Genomic DNA, 6000 nt, shown 5'->3' on the forward strand with positions numbered 1-6000 from the left:
CTCTTAACTGAAATGTGTTGGAAAGGCACTAAGTGGCACTCGGCATAGGAATGAGATCTACATTGCGTTTTTTGGTGACCACTCCTGTGGCTGTGTGGCAGATGAATTGGGGCGGAAAGAGAACAGAAGCTGAGACATCATTTATGGAGCTACTGGTGATGGTGACTTAGACACACGGGGGCTGGTGGCTGTGGGGAGACAGGTTTACATGTGGCGTGTATCTTGAAGTTCATAGGACTTGCTGATGGATTTTTGGGGATGGGCTCGATGAAATGAACAAGAATAACTCTTAAATTTTTGTTGAGCAGCTGGGTAGACGATTGTATGTTCCCCGAAGTGGAAAAGTTTGATGTGAAGGGACAGAGAGAATCGAGAGTCTCCTTAGGGCAAATGAAGTTTGAGATGCTTTTAAGACCTCCCAATGGAAATGACTTTGGAAAGTAATTGGGTATACAAGACGGGAGCCCAGAAGACAGTGCTGGGAATCCATGTTTGGAGTCACATAGATGATGCTTGAAGGCATGAAGATAAAGGGGGTTGTCTCATGCAGGAGTGTGTAGAGAAGAGGGCCGCCTCCAACGTGTAGTCCACATTTTAAGCCTACATATAAGCCTACACTTAACATTATAGTTTCAGATATGTCTGTACGCTAATAACCCTAAAAGAGTTTCACTGACTGCATCATCAGAATATTGCATCGTGGACTGAACCATCCTCTTATCATTAGGCATTTTGTATCCTGTTTCTCACCATTATAAATGCTGTTGTGAACATCTTGGTGCTAGGGCTTCGTTTGCATTGCAGGGTGTGTACTGTGGGAGGTCAAGGAAGGAAGATAGGTTGGGGAGCTAGAGGAGATTTTCTTAGAGAATTATTTGTGTTAGAAAAGAGAGGGTGCTCCAAAATCCATGATGGTTCTGACCAGCCTCCCTGAAGATGACTAAAAAGCCAGCCAAAATATTTTTAAACTACTATTTGAAGGTACCTGGGAGCTAGCAAGACACAGTGAAAAATTACAGGGCCAGGACCCAGGAATAGCCAGAGGCTAGGAGATGAGCCTGGTGTTTGGGCTGCTTTTTCCTCTAGAGGTTTTGTCGTTTCAGAGAGAAAAAGAGACTGGAGTTTCTCACAGCATTTAGGAGCCAAGTTGATGGGGACTATTGCCTTGTAAACCTGTTTCTTTAGGTCAGGACCCCGAAGGGCTATATCAGAAAAGTGATCATGAACCAGAAATAACTCAGGGGACGACTCTCAGTTTAAAATATTTTCAGCCCCAGAAATTGAATCTCAGTAACCTGGTGTGCGGTGGCTTCGGTCAGCCTGGATTACTGCTGTCCCAGGTACCCGGCAACAAAAGTCCTCTCTGGAAAGAGACACCACCTTTAATCTCAAATTATTGGTATGATTTTCCAAGTATGTTCTCTGGCACTCAATCAGAAATAATACGAGGTGACAAGACAACTGACACGAAAATTAAGAGAAAGCATAAGTAATAGAAGTGAACACAGAAGGGCTCCAGATGATAGTGAGCAAACATTTAAAACAACCTTGTTCAGTGTTTACAGAGATGAAAGAGGAGATTGAAGATCGACATGGAACATGTCAGCAAAAGATAGGACACAGTATGAAAGGGACTTACAAAAATTCATGAACCAGAGAAAATATAACTAAAATTAAGGGATCAGTAGGTGGTTTTAGCCACAAAAGAGAGAAATTGTACATGGAAGACCAACCAGTTGAAAATACCCAAAATGAACCACTAAGGGACAAAATGGTGGAAAGTACAGAAGATGGGGTAGGAGACACAGGGTACAGTGACAAGGTCTAACACCCACATGTATAGTCTAAGAAGAAAGGGAATGGATGTTTACTTCTTGGGAATAACACTTGAAAGTCAAAACTAAACCTTAAGCTTGAAGTATCCTCAAGAAGGCAGTAGCAAAAGACAGTTAACGTGAACACCACTTCGCCTAGATGGGTGGTTCTTTCCTTCAGTCAGCTAAGTGGTGATTGCATCTGTCTGTCTCCCTCCCTCCCTCCCTCCCCTCCCCTCCACCTTCTCCCTTTGCAGTGGCGTCACCTGCTCCCAGCCAGTGTCTAATGACAACCGCCTGCGGGTGTTCTGCCCAGTCTGCAGAAGGGGTCGGAGTCATATGGTCAGCTTGCAGTGGTCTGTCCTCTCTTAGCAAATAACAAAATAAGCAGACGAAAAGAACCCGTAAAAATATTAAGTTTCGAGCAATTCAGTTAGTAGGGTCGACCCTATTTGGCTTCCATAAAACATCGCACCCAGCACCTGTAGAGTACACACACTTTCAAAATACATGTGGAACCACTTCCCAGATCTGCCATTTTGCTGTACCATAGGACAAATACCAACAAATTTCAAAGGATTAAAATCATACAGAATATGTTCTGACCCTAGAACAGTTAAGCTGCATATCAAATAACTAGAAAATTCCCACAATTTTAGAAACTAAATAATACATTTGAACTAAGAAATGAAAATCAAAGTATTTTTAAGTGAACGTTAATGAAAATACTAACATATAGGGGGTGCCTGGGTGTCTCAGTCTGTTAAGTGTCCCAACTCTTAGTTTCAGCTCAGGTCATGATCTCAGGGTTGTGGGATGGAGCCCCGCATCTGGCTCTGTGGTCAACCTGGAGTCTGCTTGAGATTCTCTCCTTCTCCTGCCCCTGCCTCTCCACCGCTCGTGTGTGCCCTTGCTCTCCCTCTCTCTCAAATAAATAAATATTTTTTAAAAATACTGTGTATGAAGTTTGTGAGCTGCAATTAAAGCTACTTAGTTGGAGATTTGCTACCTTAAATGCACATGTGAGAAAAGAAGGCAGAGAATTGATCCCCTAAACATCCTTCAGTAGAATGAACATGACTTAAATGCACAACTAAGGGGAAAAAATAAGTAATAAACGTAAGAGCAGAACATAAACAGGAGACAACCACGATAATTTTAAAAATTAAAAAAGAAACAGCAAAGATAAAGCCAAAAATTGCTTCTTAAAAAAAATGCAGGGGGCGCCTGGGTGGCTCAGTGGGTTAAGCCGCTGCCTTCGGCTCAGGTCATGATCCCAGGTCCTGGGTTCGAGCCCCACATCGGGCTTTCTGCTCAGCGGGGAGCCTGCTTCCTCCTCTCTCTCTGCCTGCCTCTCTGCCTACTTGTGATTTCTCTCTGTCAAATAAGTAAATAAAATCTTTAAAAAAAAAATGCATTTGGGGCACCTGGGTGGCTCAGTTGTTTAAGTGTCTGCCTTTGGCTCAGGTCATGATCTCAGGGTCGGGCTCCCTGCTCGGTGGGAAACTTGCTTCTCCCTCTCTCCCACTCCCCCTGATTATGTTCCCTCTCACTATGTCTCTCTTTGTCAAATAAGTAAAAACTGTTAAAAGAATTTAAAAATGCATTAATGATAAAACTGTGCCACTGTGGATTGTGTGAACGCTGAAAGTCCATAGAAGAATACTGTGACTATTTTATCTAATAAATTTGAACTTATGGATGACATGAAGAAACTCCTTTTAAAAAAAAAAAAAACAAAACAATGAGATATGTCTTAAAATATTTTAAATATTTAATCTTTAAAACATTTAAAGCATTTTAGGAAGAAATACTGCCAATCACACACAAACTCTAACAGAAAAGAGCAGGAACACGTTACAATGCACTTTCTGAGGGCAGCATAACCTTGAGACTAACATCTGAAAGGTTTATCAGAAGAAAGGAAAAGTGAAGTCCAATCTTGGGCATGAATGTGGACCCAGACAGCCTAATCACATTATTAACAAACTCTATTTTAGGAATGCAGGATTGGTGTAACATTTTTTTAAATGTCAATAAACATCACAATGTAAACATTAAAATCACGATCAATCCCTGCAGAAAAAGTAAGTCAGTAAAAATACAACCACCAATCATGATATTAATAAATAGCAAATGGAGATACTATGATTAAGACTGTCTTTGTACAAAAACTCCTACAGCAAATCCTGCACTTTGTGAAGAAATGCTGGAATTTTTCCCTTCGACATTAAGAATAAGGCAAGATTAGTCACAATTCACCACTTAGGTTTACTCCTCCGTTGGAACGGTGAGATAGCCAGAGATAGATCAAGAAACCAGACTCAAGTGTCGTGATCAGGAAAGACCTCAAGCAGGCATTGGGGTGGTTCGTGCACCTCGTGTAGAAAAGGTCTGAAACGTTAGCGTGATTCATGAGTCTAGCCAGGTTACTGAATGCAAGGCTAATATGTGAAGGTTCATTGAGTTTCTACACCCCAGGAATGAAGATTTAGAAAATAAAATGTTTAAGTAAGTTCTAAAGTGTATGCAGAAATGGAAAGAGCCAAGACTAGCCAATACGCTTTGAAAGAAGAACGGTTCCCCGAACTGTGAAAAGCAAGTTTAGCAGCGGAACAGAGTCCCAAACCAGATTATCATCTATGGACACTTGATGTATTTTTTTCTCAAGGCATGGCAGAGCGTGGGGGAGGGTGATCTCAACCAATCGGGCACGGGCCACTGAGTATCTGTAGAGGGCCAAGGAAACTTGACCCTTACCTTGTACCATAAGTAAATATCAATTCCCAGATGGATTGCTAGTGTGAACAGGAAAAGCAAAATGCTAGAACTTCTAGGAAACAAGTCTCGCAACAGATAGGGTCTGATTTCCTAACTATGTTGTGCAAGCTGTTAAAATGGACTGCCTTAAACATTACGTCACAATGGGTGAAAAGGCAATGGGAGAGGAGACTTGAAGCATATAATTGACAAAGGGTTCATGTCCCAGATAGATCGAGAACTACGTCTCAAAACATCCAAAATCGGCCCAAAACTACAACAGGCACTGCACACGGGAGATAGCTTTTCGCCAAACGTACCAAGGTACGCAACCTCATTAGTAATCAAAGAAATGCAAATTAAAGCCACAGTGAAATGCTGCCACTACCCACCAGGATGGCTAAAAATAAAAAGACTAACAATACCATGTGTTTGTCGGTGAGGATGTGGAGCAGACAGAACTCTCAAACACGGCTGGTGGAAGTGGAAATTGGCACAACCCTATAACCACTTCGGGAAACAATTTGGTGTTTTCTGCTAACCTTGGAAGATTAGCATATCGTGTGACCAGCATTTCCACTGCAAGGTTCATACCTAACAGAAGTATGTGTGGGTGAACCCAAAGACAGAGGAGATGTCAGTGTCCAGACCGGCGTTGGACTTGTGAGAGCCAGGACCAGGGAAGGTCCTGAGCCACCAGCGGCACAAGGACTAAGGTCATGGTACATTCAGAGCGTAGGGTCCGGCGGCCACACTCGCCAGGGAGCAGCTACGCCCAAATGACAACCGTATGACTGTTCCCATGATGTTCGTAAGCAGTTTAAACTGTGGGAGGAAGGGTAGTGGTTCCCTTTGCGGAGGAGAGCAGTGGTGGTCACGCGGGTGTGTTCAGTTTGTGAGAATGCCTGGCGTTGTATGCTTCAATGTTATGTCTCTGTCTGTCTGGGTTTCTGTGTCACACCTAACCAAGATTGCCACCCTGGTGCAGGTTGAGCTGCTCTCCCCAAAGACCTTAAATACAGAGACCCGGCAGGAAGGAAGCTTACTTCTCCTGGCGTAATAGCGTCCGGTGTGTTCAGAGAGGCAGACGGGCGGGTGGCGCTGGGTACCCCGAGCTCTCAGGGTCAGCAGGGGCCTGGCTCCTCCCCGTCCTGTCGTTCTGCCGTCTCCTGCGGTGTCCCCCTTGCGTGCAGTGAAGCTGGGTGGCCTATTGTGCCGATTTTCCTGCCTTTGGGAGGAAGCACAGAGGCGGAGGGGCAGGCGGTCTCCTTTGAAGGAGGTGGTCTGAACTTGGCCTGCGTCTCTTTCACTCACGTTCTCTGGGCGAGAATTTCGCCCCATGGCCACACGTATTCCCAAGTGAAACCGGACTGCGTAGTCTCTGGTTGGGTGGTGATTGGCCCACTCAGAGTGCAAGTGTCCCTGA

The sequence above is a fragment of the Lutra lutra genome, chromosome 8 (genome assembly GCF_902655055.1).
Source record: "Lutra lutra chromosome 8, mLutLut1.2, whole genome shotgun sequence".
NCBI classification, from domain to species: domain Eukaryota; kingdom Metazoa; phylum Chordata; class Mammalia; order Carnivora; family Mustelidae; genus Lutra; species Lutra lutra.